Source organism: Bubalus kerabau, chromosome 6, assembly GCF_029407905.1.
Source record: "Bubalus kerabau isolate K-KA32 ecotype Philippines breed swamp buffalo chromosome 6, PCC_UOA_SB_1v2, whole genome shotgun sequence".
In the NCBI taxonomy this organism is placed as follows: Eukaryota; Metazoa; Chordata; class Mammalia; order Artiodactyla; family Bovidae; genus Bubalus; species Bubalus kerabau.
This window is the reverse complement of record NC_073629.1, coordinates 81,313,243-81,332,010: the sequence shown is the minus strand read 5'-3', so window position 1 is coordinate 81,332,010 and position 18,768 is coordinate 81,313,243. Positions and strand designations below refer to the sequence as shown.

At 40.8% G+C, this 18,768-nt stretch overlaps 1 protein-coding gene across 4 annotated transcripts in view; it reads left to right on the top strand.

The window, feature by feature from the left end:
• Window positions 1-18,768, top strand: part of CACHD1 (cache domain containing 1) — a 235,245-nt gene that overhangs the window by 110,027 nt on the left and 106,450 nt on the right. The window lies entirely within an intron of this gene.

Genomic DNA, 18,768 nt, shown 5'->3' with positions numbered 1-18,768 from the left:
CTCTCCAGAAGAGAAATTATCTTTTATATTAAAAATCCTCTTCCTGGACTACCTATGAAATCATTGAATGCCTTGTTAATAAGATGGCATGATCGTCTGTCATTTTGGAGAGATAGTATGGGAGGGGATTCAGTGGTTGACAGTTTATGTGATTCTTTATTTCCTTAATATTTCCCTGCATATTTTCTTATTTTTGTCCTCTTAATGACATTGTTGGAGAAGGCAATGGCACCCCACTCCAGTACTCTGGCCTGGAAAATCCATGGATGGATGAGCCTGGTAGGCTGCAGTCCATGGGGTCGCTAAGAGTTGGACACGACTGAGTGAATTCACTTTCACTTTTCACTTTCATGCATTGGAGAAGGAAATGGCAACTCCAATATTCTTGCCTGGAGAGTCCCAGGGACGGGGGAGCCTGGTGGGCTGCCATCTATGGGGTCGCACAGAGTCGGACACGACTGAAGCGACTTAGCAGCAGCAATGACATTGTACTAAGTGCAGGTATTGTTATCCCATTTTCCATGAGAAAACTGTATCTCATAGTCAGTTCAATTGCTCAGTAGTGTCCAACTCTTTGCAACCCCATGGACTGCAGCACACCAGGCTTCCCTGTCCATCGCCAACTCCCGACGCTTGCTCAAACTCATGTCCATCAAGTCAGTGATAGCATCCAACCATCTCATCCTCTGTCATTCCCTTCTCCTCCTGCCTTCAATCTTTCCCAGCATCAGGGTCTTTTCCAATGAGTCAGTTCTTCGCATCAGGTGGCCAAAGTATGGGAGCTTCAGCTTCAGCATCAGTCTTTCCAATGAATATTCAGGACTGATTTCCTTTAGGATTGACTGGTTGGATCTCCTTGCAGTCCAAGGTTCTCTCAAGAGTATTCTCCAACACCACAGTTCAAAAGCATCAATTCTTTGGTGCTCAGCTTTCGTTATAGTCTAACTCTCACATCCATACATGCTGCTGCTGCTGCTAAGTCGCGTCCGACTCTTGTGCGACCCCATAGTCAGCAGCCTACCAGGCTCCTCTGTCCCTGGGATTCTCCAGATAAGAATACTGAGTGGGTTGCCATTTCCTTCTCCAATGCATGCATGCACACTAAGTCACTTCAGTCATGTCCGACTCTGTGCAACCCTATGGATTGCAGCCCACCAGGCTCCTCCATCCACAGGATTCTCTGGGCAAGAATACTGGAGTGGGCTGCCATTTCGTTCTCCAACATCCATACGTGACTACTTGAAAAACCATAGCTTTGACTGTATGGATCTTTGTCAGTAAAGTAATGTCTCTGCTTTTTAATATGCTCTCTAGCAGTAGCACCCCACTCCAGTACTCTTGCCTGGAAAATCCCTTGGAGGAGCCTGGTGGGCTGTAGTCCATGGGGTCGCAAAGAGTCGGACACGACTGAGTGACTTCACTTTCACTTCTCACTTTCATGCACTGGAGAAGGAAATGGCAACCCACTCCAGTGCTCTTGCCTGGAGAATCCCAGGGACGGGGGACCCTGGTGGGCTGCCATCTGTGGGGTCGCACAGAGTCGGACACGACTGAAGCGACTTAGCAGCAGCAGCAGCAGCTTTGTCATATCTTTCCTTCCAAGGAGTAAGCATCTTAGAGGTCATTGTAAATGGTTTAAGACCTCGGAGAACTAGTAAAGTAGCAGAGACAAAATTTTTAATCCCAAGTTTTTTTTTCTTTGTTTATATTACCTTGGCTATGGTAATCATTATCATTTATTGAATATATATCATGAGTCAAGGGGATGACAGAGGATGAGTTGGTTGGATGGTATCACTGACTCAATAGACTTGAGTTTGAACAAGCCTCAGGAGATGGTGAAGTACAGGGAAGCCTGGCATGCTGCAGTCCATGGAGTCGCAAAGAGTCAGACTCAGCTGAGCAACTGAACAACAACACTGTCCTTAAATCTTTTCTCATTGAGCCACATGGCCCATTCCCTAACATCGTTGCTGTTTTGGTTCAGTGTTACCACTCATTGAGATCCTCCTTGACCATCCATTTACCCACCTTTACTTCTTACCTCCTTCTTGCTTTATTTATCTCCTTATAATTTATCCCCTAGGACTTATCTATGACTTTTTAAAATTGTGTTATCTTTTTTAATAGAATGTAAGCTCTGTGAGGACCATCTTTGATGTACCCTCAGTACCATGAAAAAGTATCTCAATATAATAAGTGGTATTTGCTACACAAATTCATAATCCTCATAAAAAGCTCTACAAATTTCACTGACAAGGAAAATTATACCAAAGAAATATCTTGTGCAAGGGCATCCAACTGAAGGGCTAAGAGAACCCAATTTGGGTTGCAAGGGATTGAAATTCAGTGTTCTACTATATATTTTTAAAGTTTTGTTTCCAAAGGTATGGGAGAGGTACTGCAGAGGCTGTGACAGAATGTAAGGACCAGGTCCTGTCCTTTTCTTCTCCATTCATTCGTACAGCAATTTACCTTACTTGTTTGATATATTGAAATTTAATATGAGATTTTCTGTGTTTTTTAATGGCCTATCACTTTATAAAACATTTACAAACCATTATGCTACATCATGCTGCTTTCCAGGAAAAAATCCATTCAAGGTTGGATTTGTTTTCAAAGAAAGGCAAAAAATATTGTGATGAGAGAATACTCATCAAACTTTGGAAGAAGTAAGAAAATATTAAATACTGTAAGTGTTTTTGCAGCAGAAAAAAAATTTGTGGTTATTTTACCTCTTCTAAAAAATAAAAATTTAGGGAGCCCAAACTCCTGAGTTTTGGGACCTTGTCAGAATAACTCATGCTGTAATGCTTTCAAGATAGTGGGAATGAATGGAAAAACTATAGATCATGAGCTCTTCAAGGGGGAGATTCTGAGCATACCACTGCTAAGTGGTAGACGGTTGATGGATTCAACAAACATTTGTTGAGGACTTACTATACACTTGGCATTATAGGAAGAGAAACAAAGAGCTTATCCCAAAGACATAGTTAAATTGCAAGAGACATGTGTTCATATATTTGGTATATCTTGCTAATCTCTTGCAGGTGATGGCCCAAAGGGGGCATTTAAGAGAGACAGAAGGTAGTCTCAACGGACTGTGGATCCCATCTAGTGTGGCAGTATTTTGGGTTATGTTCAAATTGTGTATGCTTTTCTAGAATTGTAATAAGTATGGCATGGGTACAAGAACTAGGTGTACCTAGGTTGTGCTGCATTTTGAAAAAGTGATTTATTTGGCATGATGTTTCATGTTCATTTAATAAATGCTGGTTGAGTTTTCTTATTAAAATTTTACCATAACCCTATGATACCTCTCCCTCTTTTAGAGTTGAAGGAAATGAGACTCAAAGCTATTAAGTTATGATGCCCCAAATCAATAGTCCCCAACCTTTTTGGCACCAGGGATCAGTTCTGTTAAAGACAATTTTTCCAGGAATTGCAGGTAAGGAGGAATTGGTCTCAGGATAATTCAAATGCATTTGTTGTGCACTTTATTTCTATTATTATTAAGTCAGTCCCAAAGGTTGGGGACTTCTACCCCAAACCATTCTTGAATTAGATGATAAGACCAAGATTTTAACTTTAAAATCCATGTTCTTAATCACTGTGCTATGTTGCTTTTCATACTTCTTTCATTGCCAATCCTTTTATATGTTTTCAGTTTTTAAGAGGAAGGTGGTTTATTCTCTGCTGAGATTATTACACATTAACCAAAGTAAGATAAATATGTCTAAACATTGTAAGTACTCTGATGCAAACTCAGCCACTAAATGAAGAAAAGATGGAGTTTAAATAATCAGTTGACCTGGGCCAAACAATGGTAGGGGGTGCCTTCTGCCTTTTAGCTCTAATAATCACAAGGGGAAGTACATTCTATCACTAATGGATTATCCTGCAGGAACATAAACAAGATATAAAAATAAATGAAGTCCTTGATTTATTTAAAGAGCAGACACCTTTGTCTTTTCCACACTTAATCATTATTCCTTTATTATAAGTTGGTTCTAATTTTTGTTACTGTGGAGCTTCTATGGGGCTATTGACTTTTTTGTTTTGCTTTGTTGGGATTGAAGGGGGTGGTAAATAGTATCCCCTAAAGAAGAACTTTTTGGCTCAGCTGGTAATGAATCTGCTTGCAATGCTGAAAACCCAGGTTCGATCCCTGGGTCAGGGAAGGTTCTTGGAGAGGGGAATGGCTACCTACTCCAGTATTCTTCCCTAGAGAATGCCACGGACAGAGGAGCCTGGTGGGCTAGAAGTCCACGGGGGTCACAAAGAGTCCGACATGACTGAGCAACTAACATGCACACAAAGAAAAACTTTCAGCAAATTGAGTGAGTGAAAAAATACAGCTGTCTGGCTAGTCCGTAGGGTTTAAATATAACATAGTGAGCTTCCTTTGTGTTGCACATGAGTAGAAGTCGATAACTGTTTGGAATTCTTAGTGTAGAATCGTGGTTGGTACGGTTTTTGTTAGTGCAGTTTCCATGGAGAAAGTAACAAACCTTTAGCTGCCCCAGAACTCCCAGGTTCTCTCCCAGTGTGACGCTTTAACAGTAATAAGGGATATTTGAGGACCTGCTCAGCCAGCTTCAGAGAGGGAGGAAGAAAACAAAACAAGGTAGCCCAGGAGAGAGAGAGGAGCAGGATAACTACTACCTCACTGTTTAAGAAATGGCAATTTGGAATTTGAAATATCTAACTATCTTGTTTGTATTTTCATAAAAATATATATGCCACATATGCTCTGAATTCTTATATATATTTGGAAGTTAAAATATGTGTGTATGCACGCACGAAAGCTGTAATTCCTATACTAAATATAGACCAGCTGACTTCAGGGGTACATATTGTACGTTAGCCAATGTATGCCTGGTGTTGAGATAAACTGAGATAATCCTACGCTTGCTCACTCCCTCCCATCCCCCCACACACACTCGTCCTGTATACTCACATATTTTGTTATATTGTTTACATATAAATTGTACTCTGTGCATATATTTACAGCACACTGTTCATTTTTACATTTGTGTATTCACACCAATTATAGAAAAATGAAATTTTCTACATCTCCCACCACCATCACATACTTATACTTCAGGCTTGAAAATTATGGCTACAGTTTTTTCGTGTTGTTTTGGCAACAACCCAGAGTAATCCATTTCCTCATTCCTTTAATTCGCACACTGTGTGCTCCCCCTGTGTGTGTGTGTGTGTGTGTGTGTGTGTGTGCATGTGTGCGTGCGCGCGTGTGTGATGGAACGCATGAAGGGGCTGGTACCGATTCTCCCCCAGCAAATACAGGGGAGGAGGGGCAGTTGCTGGCAGGCACAGCTGGAGAGAAGAGGCTGCAACCAGGAGAGGGGCTGGTAAGGCCGTTGAGGCAGGGCAGGAAAAGACATGCAAGCCCCTCCAAAATGTGCATCTCTCCCTGCTCCAGCTGGAGCTTTCGCTCTTCACATAACTCTGCCATCCATATGTGAGTAAACGCCTTGTTTCAGTGACGCAGAAGAGGTTTGAACCTGGCCTTTTGATTCAGTCAAAACTTCATTTAAATAGAAGGGAATAGGCTGAGTCTAAGTCCTCATTCTAAAAGCCAGGAAGACCTCATCATGAGAAATGAACATTCCACTAAAAATGGAAACAAGCCCATTTTAACACACATTTTTAGTATCACGAGTTTGGATAGTATCAGGAAATGCTGGTGAGGAGGTAACAGCCAAGATTTCTTCAAATCCTCCTGTCTGCCCTCCCAACTCTATCTTTCCATCTAAAACTGCTACTCCTAATTAAAAAAAAAAAAAAGCTCAGATCATCTGCACTAGTAGAATGCATAAACATATGCATATTCTAAAACCTAGCAAGCAACTTAAAAGCAGGGACCAATTTATCCCTAATATATCCCTTGGTGCAATAGGAAATACTTGTGGCAGTGATGCAAAGGAATTAATTGCTGCTAATATAAAGAACCTTCAACTGGCTCAACACTTTGAAAATCTGGTTCCATGAAATAACATGTGGTTTGATAAAATTGGAAGATCACCAAGATCTACAGCTTTATTTATAATATTAGAAGATTCTGGGCAGGTAGGGATCATGTTGAAATAGCTGCTCATGAGCATTCTCAGTGGTTGTTACTTAAGCAGCCTTTAGTCCTTTTATATGCTGCAAAGAGCATGCTGGTTTTCTACAAAGTCATCAAGAAGTCACTGTCTTATCCACTGACACCCATGTCAGGCATCACCCTTCAGGAGAGGTGTGAGTGTGAGTCCTACGGAAGCAAATAGCCAAGACAAAGCACACATAACCCTGCTTCTTGTGTTTGCAATCCTCCCTGTCATCAGATAGGCAATGAGAGGACCTTTCTCAATCCAACTGTGAGTTCGAGAATGATATCAGATGCAACTTGGCAGAGGAACACACAGAACAGCTCAGAGAAGGATATAATAAAATTGTTGTGGTTGAGGCAAATATCCTCATTCCTCTGGTGTGGAACCCACATGGGAAACATTACTTTGTGTTGTTGTTTCTAGCAAGTCTTAATAGTAATGCATTTCCTACTAGCAGCCAACATTTGCACCTCATCCAAGTGGTCCATGTGAGTGTTGTTTTTCCTAATTATAAAAAAGCAGAAAGCAAAAACTTGTATCTCTGTATTAGGATTTCGAGCTTTAGGCCTGGATCATAAAGGCGGGCTGATTGCTCACTACTCAAGTATCTCCACAATGAAGCCAAGAAATGGCTTTCTATCTACTGAGATAAGCATAAGTTGGCCTCATTGTGTGAATGAAGGACCAGGGGAGACAGTGCATCTACTTCCTATGATAGTCAGGCCACATTGAAGACTCAGGTGGTTATGGATATTCAAGGCCAGATTTCAACAACTGAGGAAATCAAATGTTTATAAGATGCTTTCTCTGGTACTATTATGTTTCCTTAGTTTTAAAGGAAATACATGTAAAAATTTGTTGCTCAAAAAAATGGGATATGCTGTGCATTAGGCTCTGTCTTGCATTGACTTATATTTTTGTAACTAGGGAGTAGGAGACCTTAGACTTACTGTCATTGAGCCCTGCTGCGCTTAGTACTATGTATCAATGAAGTCCTAAAATGGCACATTATTATATTCCACTTTTAAGAAAGGGGAAATGGAAACATCTAGTTTTTTGGTTTTTTGTTTTTCTTTCATTGTGTCTCAAGATTGCCTTCCCCAGAATTGGATTTAATGAGGCCTTGGCCAGGTTGAAGATACAAAAGTAAGTGTTTAGTGGCAGATTTTTGCTTCCTTGCCAGTCTCATCTTTCCACTTCATTGCTGAGCTAATTGACACTTGCTGGCAAGTGTTGACCCATCTGCTCTCAGAGGACCCATGAAGAACCCTAAAATGCTCTAGCCAGTTGGCCTCCCAGTAGAGGATAGGTCAGATTTTGTCCTTCATTTATACAAAAAAACAAGTCCCTGCCAGGCACTGCCCCAGGTTGCAAGGTTGGTTGTATATATGAGAAGTTATTTGCATTTGTTGTGGGAAAAGTAGTCTGGGGTAGAGTGAAACTGCAGCATTCCAGAGCCCTCCCAGCTGGCCCCAGTTCCCCTAATGCATTCCCCCACGCCACCTTGTTACTTAGAATGCTTCTAAGTATATACATGCGTGCCAGTTGTGCCCGCCTCTTTGTAGCCCCCTGGACTGTAGCCCGCCAGGCTCCTCTGGCCATGGAATTTCCCAGGCAAGAATACTGGAGTGGGTTGCCATTTCTTACTCCAGGGGATCTTCCCAACCCAGGGATCAAACCTGCATTGGTAGGCAGATTCTTTACCACTGCATCACCTGGGAAGTCCTCATACTTGGTGTTTATAAGTTATGCACAGTTATTTATACTGTAAATGAGAGCTTTATGTGGTAAGAGTAATGGGACTGGGTTTTCTTTCCTTTTCTCTGTATCCCTCATGGGCCACCGGAGTAGTCCTAAAATCATGAACCCCAGGGTATTTCAACACCTTTCCTCCCTGATTCATAAACTAAGAAAGCTTATCTCAAAAGTAACGTAAAAGGTTAGATTATCCTATATGCTGTGGCCAGTGTTCCTCCCTCATCCCCCAACTCTCAGCCTCTTGATTTTTTCCAAGGTTAAGACTAGGTTAAACTGCTTTTTCCTTGTGAAGGAACTGACTGTAAACTTTCGAGGCCTGAGCACTTGCTTATTTTGGTTTAAAGGAACCTCAGCCCAGAGGCTCCTATTACAGAGTGAAGTGGGGAGAAGTGGGTTGAAGCCTGCCCTTCCTTTTGTTTCTTTTGTTATGATCTGGTTGTTAAGGGTAGAGAGGGGTGAAAAACAGGGCAAAAGCCCATTGAGCCCCTGAGTTGATAACCTTGGCTTTCAGGAGGCTGGGCTGTGTGTTTCCATGACTCTCCTGGAATACCCAGTACAAACTGCTGCCCAAACCAAACCCCATTATAACCTTTTAAGCAAACCTATGTTTTGCTTAAAGACAGAAGCTGCGGCTCTCAATCGTTTCCCAGAGCTCAGCCTCCTTCGGCTCTCTGGCATGTCAGCACTTGCCTCCTGTTTTTTCCATTGCATGCCTCCCCAGCTCAGCCACAGGGGCCCCACCTCTCCCAGAATTGGGGTATGTGACCCTGGAGCCCAGACAGCCTTGCACATAAATCTTCCTGGTCCACCTGCAGTTCATCTGTCAGCGGCCGCCCCACTTCTCCACTGGATGTGCTATTCCCACACATCCGTCAGACAACCCTGAAGCCTCCGCGGGCCATTGGAAATTCAGACGGGCCCTGTCCCATCTCCGGGTCTTCATCTGTCTTGTCCTGTATCGTTCCCTGCCAGGCCCAGGCTCTTCCACGCTTGAGACCTGAGCTCGGAGCAGATCAGCAGCCACACCACAAGTATGGCCAGTTGCCATCAGGGTACCTTATCTGAACTGGTGCTCTTTTCTCAGCAATAGGTACTCCAGAGCAGCTTATATCATCCTAGAGGCAGAGGAAGATAGGGAACTAGAGAGGCTCAGAGCTTCTGATTGGCTTAAACCAGATATGAACAATTTTTCCAAGTTATCTGCCCTTTTTTGAACTAGAAGCAGGTTTTCCCAATATGACAAGTAATGGTATATTGTAGGGAAATGAATACAGTAATGAAGGCTTTTAAGTCTCTTCTCGATGCTAGGTATACATGAAAGAAAAATGCACAGCCCAGTGGTTCAAAAGCACAGGTTTGATCTAATTATTCTATTTATTAGCTGAGTGACCTTGGGCATGTTAATCTATCAAAACTATAAAAATAGAATATAGTAAGTACCAAGAGTTGTGAACATTTTAAAAAAAAAAATAAGGCATCTCCCCAAATTGCAGTTTCAAAGTGCCTGGCACTTAGCAAGCAATGGGTAAATGTTAATTATTGTTATGTTATTGGCTTCTTAGGAGAAATGGGATCTTTAAATGAGGAAAGATCAACCATGAGTTGCACAGACACTGAGTCCTAGACAATTTTGGGAAAGAAGGACCTGAGAAGTCTTCAGAGAGGCAAATGCAGGGCTGGGACTGGAAGAATGAGTAGAACTTAGATCATTTGATCTGGGCGAGTTCACATTTTCCTGCAAATTGGAGGAGCTTGTAGCAGAAAGAGAATGGAACTGGGGATTAGAAGCCCTGGTCTCTGTTTTCTGCACTTACTCAGCATGAGCTTGGGTGCACCACTGAGCCTTGATTTCCGGATGGTAGAGAAGGGGCCAGGAATATCTGCTTTGCCTGGCTCCCAGTATTGTTGGATGAGTCACGAAAAAATGCTTTGAAAATGGTCAAGTGTAACATAAGAATAAAGTCATTATTAAATCCTTAAATTTAGAAAAAGAAGATCCCAGAAGAGTTCCTGCCTATGATTGTAACTATGTAACCTACATGATACTGTGCTGTGGAAGAGGTGCTAATAGCCCTAGTAAGGTCATAGCCCAATGTTAGCACACCCAGCCTGACTCATCCTAGGCTCTTTGGGAATCTCTATTCATAGTGTCTGAGTCCCTACATCAATTCCCACAGATAATCACAACAATGATAATAATAGTAAACAGTCACTACCATTTATTTGGCACATACGATCAGTTAGACACTCTGCTAAATATTTATAAACATCATCCCTCTTGGTTCTCAAACAATGTCATGAAGCAGCTATTGTTATTTCCAGTTTAGAGGTAATTAATCCCCTGGAGAAGGAAATGGCAACCCACGCCAGTATTCTTGCCTGGGAAATCCCATGGACAGAAGAACCTGGTGAGCTACAGTCTATGGAGTCGCCAAAAAGTCGGACACAACTTAGAGACTAAAACAACAACAAAGTTGAGGCTTAGAGAAATAATTTACTTTGGCTCCATTTACTTAGTACCTGACAGCTTGATTTGACTCAGATTTCTTTGACTCCAAAGCTTAAGCTCTTTGTGCCATTTTACTGTTAATTTTTAAGGGGAAGAATGCTTCCCCACCCCCCAGATATGTGTCAGTTTTCCTGCGGAGAATTAAGCATGAGTTAAATGAATAAAATGGTTATGTTTAGGGAGTCCCTCTCCCGTTACTTATGGCTCCACAGTGTTTCCTTATCACCACCACATGCTCTTCCTAGTCCAGAGACTGGGGTATAACAAAGAGAATAATCCCTTGTAGTCATCCTGGGGTTTATATTAATATAGTCATTGTTATATTTGAACGTCACAAAAAGTTCTTGAAACTATGTTATCCTGTTGTACTCATGAGGACACCAAGGCTAATGGAAGTCAAGGAACTGACCCAGTTCCCAGCTAATAATTGGGAGAGCTGTCTAGAATATTACAACTGTTACTAATAAAAATAATAACAAGGGTGTGGTGTTATTAATAATCCTATAAACAATGTCCGACATGAAACAATAAGAAGGTTTCCTCCTTGAACCTTGGAATGCAATGGTGTGATGCTTGTGCTGGAGTATACTTAAAATTATGTCTATGTTACCGACATTTAAATAACCAAATCCTGAAACTTGCTGGAAAATGAAAAGGTTTATTTTCTTGAGTAATAAGGCTGAAATAGAAGGAAAGGGAGATAAGCTAGTAGATTCTTATCACGGCACAAAGGTTTCTGAATGTCAAATGTTAAACTCTTCTACATTCAGTAGGAATTTTGCTCTGAATCTTCAGTTCCCTGGGGTACCTTTCCTGTCTGTGCCTGTCAGCTTCATTGTTATGTATTTTAGATAAAGCTTTCTCCAACATTCAAAACTCCTTCCGGCCCTTCCTTTTAGGACAGAGACATAAATAAAGTGTGTACTATGCCTTTGCATTTTTGTTTTCTTTTACCTTGTTCTACCTGTATGCCCACCCCACCTCCAATCTTCAGAAGTATAAAGCTAAGGTAAAAGGAGCTTTTAAAAAAAGGTGGGGGGAGAAGGGGGGGGCCTCTGGGGAAGTATGTAAATGACAGAAATGTCTATGGGAAAATTAAGGGAAGTGAAATTCAGCAAGAAAGAAATTCATTGATGTTGTGATGAAACGTTGTCACTGGAGATGACAAATTAGAATCCGTTCCCATGGGGACTGGCCAGCTACCTACTCATCATTTGACCCATAGCTGGATGCTGGCTAGCTGAAGAATTGACCCAAAAGATGACAAGATGGTTTTAGCCCTGTCGTCTCATCAGCATTCAGGAACCCCTTAGGGGATGAAGGGGAGAGGATAAAGAAGGATAAAAGATGAAAGCTGAGCCATGGAAAGAAAAATGTTTTTAATTACACTGAGAAGGATTGTGGGTCCACCTGTAGCTTTTTGTTGAGAATATCCTTTGTTTTCTTCTGTCTGCAGGGATCATGGCAGGATACAGACCCAGAATCTGTCTGGCCTCTTGGAAGTTTCTGCCTTGGTAGCGGGTCCTCTTGAATTTAACGGATACATTCAGGATTTAATCTCTCTGTGGGCTATCTTTACTCTAATAGATTCTGTTATGCTTGCCGAGCAACCTGGATTTGGTTGGCATGCTAAAAGAGATTGCTTTTAGAGAGGGAAAATCTACCCCACGGGGGAGCGTGAGGTTTCTACTGTGAGTCACCCTCACGGTCCTTGTCCGAAGGGCACCCTGGGGTCATCTCAGGCAGTGGGGTCAAAGGAGGCCAGATCACCCCCTGGGAGTCCAGAGACCCTCAAGCTCCACATGCCTCTTTTATTTTTTTTCCATATACACATTAGGAATTACAATTTCATCTTACTACTCTGTGATGACAGATAAATTAACTCAGATCAAAACCCAGAGAAAAGTACTGAATTCTGAAGTTCACTTCCTTCAGAATAGGAATGTTACATTTATTCTCTTCTCCTTCCAGGTAATGATCAAACTGGAATACCCGGAACTAATCAGGACAATTTAAGTTAGTTCAGTAGAACCGATAGCACAGTAGTCAGGTAAGGACAGATAGGCTTTGTTTTGGAGGGAACGTTACTTCAAATTCATATCCCTTTTTCTTATTGGTGGTAGAATTCAGCAATTCTAAACTTCAAAGTTTTGACTTTCATAGGAATTACGAAAAATTCCAAATGAAATGTAAATTAGTAAAATCTCATCCTCGTGAGACTGTGTATGGCTTATGGTATTCTGCCAAGAATTTCATAGCATTGATTCAAATGGGTTTGAAAAGAAATCACGGGAGGTCTAAGAATTCACAGAGTGAAGCAGCGTTGCACAGACTGAAGCTTGGGTTCTGAGGCAGAATGGTACTGATTCTGGATCCCAGCTTTACTACTTACTAGTTTTGTGACCTTGAGCAAGTTTTTTTTAACGATGGAGATGTGTAGTTTGTAGGGTTCCTAGAAGGATTAAATTGTCATATGCTTGTGAGGTGCTTATAACAGTGTCCTACACATGATTAATGTGGGCAGTTTTTTAAAAAAATAAAGCCAGATAGGGTGTCATCACATGGATTCTGAGGAGTTACTGACCAAGAGGAGTGAATCCCAGAGGAGAGAGCTTTCTTCTGAGACCTTCTGTTCATTGTCTTGTGTGTCTGGACTCTGTATGTAAGTAACTGCTTCCACTAATGAAGAATGCCACTTTAGGCCCTCCCTAACTCGAAGGCCAAAGGCAGATACCATCCTCTGCCCCCCCATCCCCACCAGAGTCCATCTCCCATCACCCAGTAACCACCTCCCACCCCCACCCTAGGGCAATTCCACAGCCAACCCACTCTGTGCCTTGGCTGATTATGTTAATGGGAGTTCTATTCCTCAGATTGTGTGATTTTAAAGTTTAAAATTTCAAGCCACTATTGCAGCTTTTCTTAAGTTTGTCTGGGGCACCGTAGCTGAGCAGGTGAATATACAGGTTTTATAGACAAGACAGTTCTGAGTTTTAAATGAGGGAATGAAGTCTTACATTTTGTGGTTCATTGATATAAAATGTCAGTACTTACATTGTGGGGTCCTGTGCCAAGTATATGGTAAGTACCACTATATGACAGTTATCATAATTTTCTGAAGAACGTTGAAAACTCTTTGCAACAGATTTATAATTTACAGGCTACTGTCTTGATGATTTTGATGCAGTGTCTCTCTCTGAGCAGCTTTGTTTAGCATAGCTTCAACACATTTATCTTATGAAGGAATTCTGCCTATCCTGGGTGTGCTGGTTACTTGTTGCCATGTAAGAACCACCCTGTGCCACCCCCCCACCCCCAAATATAGTGACATAGACAACTTTCTTCATGCCTACGGATTCAATGGTTCAGGCATTGCAAAGCTGGCATCTCCGTTCCATAATGCCTAGGACTCCATCAGCGAAGGCCAGGGGCTAGAATTATCCTGAGACTTCTTGACTCATATCCGGAGCAGGCTGAGATGACTTGAAGACTTGCTTAGCTAGAGCTGCCAAGCAAATACTTCACTGTGGCCTCTCCGTGTGTCTTGGATTTCTTACAGCAGGGTGGTTGAGAGCATTCCAAGAGAGACCGGTGGAAGCTCTATGGCTCTTTATCAGCTAGCCTTGCAAATTACATAGTGTCTCTTTCTCTGTGTTCTACTGGTAGAAGTCATCATGAGCCTACCCAGATTCAAGCAGTGGGAGTAGAGGGACCCTCACTTCTCAATGGAGAGCAAATTTTTTATAAAATTACTCGAGTAACAGCTTAATGTTGGATGTGTTAGATCATCTGACTTCTATTAATACCTACAGCAAAGCAAGTCAGACAATCTGTATTCCATCTACTTAACTCTGCCATTGCATAATAAAAGCAGCCAGAAATGATAGGTGAACAAATTATTGGGTTTCAATGAAACTTTATCAACACTGAGCTTCAAATTTCATATAATTACTATCACAAAATATTTTTTTTAATTTCATTTAAAAATGTAAGAGTCATTCTTCAGTTCAGTTCAGTTGCTCAGTCGTGTCCAACTCTTTGCAACCCCATGAACGCAGCACACCAGGCCTACCTGTCCATCACCAACTCCCAGAGTCCACACAAACCCATGTCCATAGAGTTGGTGATTCCATCCAACCATCTCATCCTCTGTCATCCCCTTCTCCTCCTGCCCCCAATCCCTCCCAGTATCAGGGTCTTTTCAAATGAGTCAGCTCTTCACATCAGGTGGCCAAAGTACTAGAGTTTCAGCTTCAACATCAGTCCTTCCAGTGAACACCCAGGACTGATCGTCTTTAGGATGGACTGGTTGGATCTCCTTGCAGTCCAAAGGACTCTAAAGAGTCTTCTCCAACACCACAGTTCAAAAGCATCAATTCTTCAGCCCTCAGCTTTCTTTATAGCCTGACTCTCACATCCATACATGACCACTGGAAAAACCATAGTCTTGACTAGACAGACCTTTGTTGGCAAAGTAGTATCTCTGCTTTTTAATATGCTATCTAGGTTGATCATAACTTTCCCTCCAAGTAGTAAGAGTCTTTTAATTTCAGTGCTGCAATCACCATCTGCAGTGATTTTGGAGCCCAGAAAAATAAAGTCAGCCACTGTTTCCACTGTTTCCCCATCTATTTGCCATGAAGTGATGGGACTGGATGGCATGATCTTAGTTTTCTGAATGCTGAGCTTTAAGCCAACTTTTTCACTCTCCTCTTTCACTTTCATCAAGAGGCTCTTTAGTTCTTCTTCACTTTCTGCCATAAGGGTGGTGTCATCTTCATAACTGAGGTTATTGATATTTCTCCTGGCAATCTCAATTCCAGCTGTGCTTCTTCCAGCCCAGCGTTTCTCCTGATGTACTCTGCATATACGTTAAATAAGCAGGATGACAATACACAGCCTCAACATACTCCTTTTCCTATTTGGAACCAGCCTGTTTTTCCATGACCAGTTCTAACTGTTACTTCCTGACCTGCATATAGGTTTCTCAGGAGGCAGGTCAGGTAGTCTGGTATTCCCATCTCTTTCAGAATTTTGCACAGTTTATTGTGATTCACACAGTCAAAGGCTTTGGCATAGTCAATAAAGCAGAAATAGATGTTTTTCTGGAATTCTCTTGCTTTTTTTATGATCCAGAGGATGTTGGCAATTTGATCTCTGGTTCCTCTGCCTTTTCTAAATCCAGCTTGAGCATCTGGAAGTTCACGGTTCACATATTGCTGAAGCCTGGCTTGCAGAATTTTGAGCATTACTTTACTAGTGTGTGAGATGAGTACAATTGTGCAGTAGTTTGAGCATTCTTTGGCATTGCCTTTCTTTGGGATTGGAATGAAAACTGAAAACTTTTCCAGTCCTGTGGCCACTGCTGAGTTCCCACATTTGCTGGCATATTGAGTGCAGCACTTTCACAGCATCATCTTTTAGGATTTGCTCAACTGGAATTCCATCACCTCGACTAGCTTTGTTTGTAGTGATACTTCCTAAGGCCCACTTGACTTCACATTTCAGGATGTCTGGCTCTAGGTGAGTGATCACACCATCATGATTATCTGGGCTGTGAAGATCTTTTTTGTACAGTTTTTCTGTGTATTCTTGCCACCTCTTCTTAATATCTTCTTTTTTTGTTAGGTCCCTACCATTTCTGTCCTTTATTGAGCCCATCTTTGCATGAAATATTCCCTTGGTATCTCTAATTATCTTGAAGAGATCTCTAGTCTTTCCCATTCTATTGTTTTCCTCTATTTCTTTGCATTGATCACTGATCTTTCCTTGCTGTTCTTTGGAATTCTGCATTCAAATGGGTATATTTTTCCTTTTCTCCTTTGCTTTTTGCTTCCCTTCTTTTCACAGCTATTTGTAAGGCCTCCTCAGACAGCCATTTTGCTTTTTTGCATTTCTTTTTCTTGGGGATGCCTTTTACAAATAAGTAAAGAGCCAGATTAGAATATCATGATGAGCTAGATCTGACTTTTTTAAAGTTAGAATTCTCTAACTGTGTAGAAGAGACACTTTTGTGTTTCTCAAGTGTTTGTATGTTTGAATGTATGTAAGAGAAAGACAAATGTTTGCATTTTTTCCTTCATTTTTAAAGTGAATTTGTGACGATGTTATTTGGAATTTCAGTCCTTTCAAGCACACTTTATTCTGTTACAGAAAATTTGTTCCCAAGGGCAGTCATGAACTACACTTGTAGGTGGGAAATTCGTGATTTTATTTTATTAAAGATAAAAGACAGAATTTGTTCTTAATGGAGTTTCAGAAATACATGTTTATTTTTGAAGTAAGTATCCCATGTTTTTAAAGAGGTTGTGATCCTTAGACCAAAAGATAAGGTTGATGATTCTCTGGTATAATTTTTTTTTTACCAAGTATTTTTTGTAAGTGCAAATTATTTAGTTTTAGATTTAATGAACATAAAATCGCATTTCAATAAATATAACAAGATATATTGCATAGAAAAATGGCCATAAAATCTTTGTAAACTGTTTACTTAACATATGTGTATGAGTGATTAATACAGTCATTATTCATAGTTTTTTCTTCAGTTATAACTAAGCAAAAAGTTACATGCAAAAAAAAGTGTTATACATTTTTTGTACATTTTGAATCAACACCATCCAAATCAATATTCATTAACTATTTTTATCTGTCATCAATGTTAGGCAGTGTAGTAGTTGATGAAAATACAGATGAACAAAAACATATGTAGTACCTGCCCTTACAGAGCATGCAGTCTAGTGGGGTAACCAGATGTCAAACAGATGATAGCATAAGGGGAGAGTGCAGAGCACTATAAGAATATACATTAGGTTTTTAAGCTTGACCTGTTACTGGGCTTCCCTGGTGGCTCAGTGGTAAAGAATCGGCCTGCATGAAGGAGACCCAGGTTCAACTGCAGGGTAACGAAGATCCCCTGGAAGAGGAAATGGCTCCAGTATTCTTGCCTGGGAAATCCCATGGACAAAGGAACCTCACAGGCTACAGTCCATGAGGTCACAGAGAGTCTGACACAAATGAGCAACTAATACTGCTGCTGTCTCTCATCCTCAACTGCCCATTAAAATTGAGAGTCTAGAAAAAAAGGTTTGTTGGATTAGTGCAAACTGCTGTACAGCATATCTGCTAATAATGAATGGTGATATCTCTGTATTTAGGCTACATTTTGAAGAACTACAGGCATATTTGATGGCTTCTTCCATGTCACTTTGGGAAAGAAAAACCAAAGAATGAAATAGAAATGTGCAAATGTTGAAATTTTTTACACTTTTTTTCTTCCTTAGGGTATCATTTTGAATGGATGGAAAATTAACCTAGAAGAACAGTTTGGGACCTATTGGCTGGATTACAAATTGGGCTAATTATCTTTGATTTTTCTCTACATTAGGTTTCTCAAATGGGGCATCGTTGATTTCTGGGGCCACATAATTTCTGGTTACCAAGAGTTGTTCTGTGCATCACAGGACATGTAGGAGGATCCTGGCCTCTACCCACCATGTGCCAGTATCATTCTCCACCAAGTTATAACAACCAAAATGTCTCAAAACTTTGCCCAGTGCCCCCCGAGAGGCAAAATCACCCGTGGGACATTTAAACCACGTCTGTACATTTTATTACAAAGACCTCAACAAGAATAATGTATTTTTTTTTTAAATAGTGAAAACTCTTAACTCAGGGAGTCGAATTACAGGTGGGCATGTTAGTTTTTGAGACACACAGTTCCTTCTTTGAAAATGCTGAAATGAATTTGAGCAACCTATTATCACATTAAACATTACACTCGTAATCTCTTTCTGGTGTCTGGACATTTTTCTAAACTTTATAGTGTGTACAATATTTAACAAGGTTGAGAACCTCAGTTATTTAATTGAAACTCTGAAAGTGCCAGAGTGTCACTGGTACAAAATCAAAATTTAAAAGCAACTTGAAAGGAATAAATGAAGATATTCTGATTTGGCTCCATGTTCTCAGCTTGTAAGCTACTGGATTGTGTGTGATGCATGACCCAAAGGAGATGATTAGTTCTCCTCTAGTGTGCTGGTAATGAATAGCTCTACAAAACCAATTAGCTATAATTCTATTAGTCATTTCATTTGGGTAACATTTTGTTTAAGGGGAAGAAAAACAACACTTGTTTTCCTTGGAGATCTGTAATTAAGCTGTGATATTTGGTGGGGACAATTGAGGAAAAAGCAGTATGCTTAGCAATTTGCTTTTGCTATTCCCATATGAAAGTGTATTATGATGTAGTGTTCTGTTAAGAAAGACATTTGCCCATGTTAAATGTATAACAGACCAAATACAGTCTATTTCTAACTATATATATTTTATTTTATATGGATGTCTGCACTGTACAACTTCAGAGATTCTCCATTCACATGGAAGGCT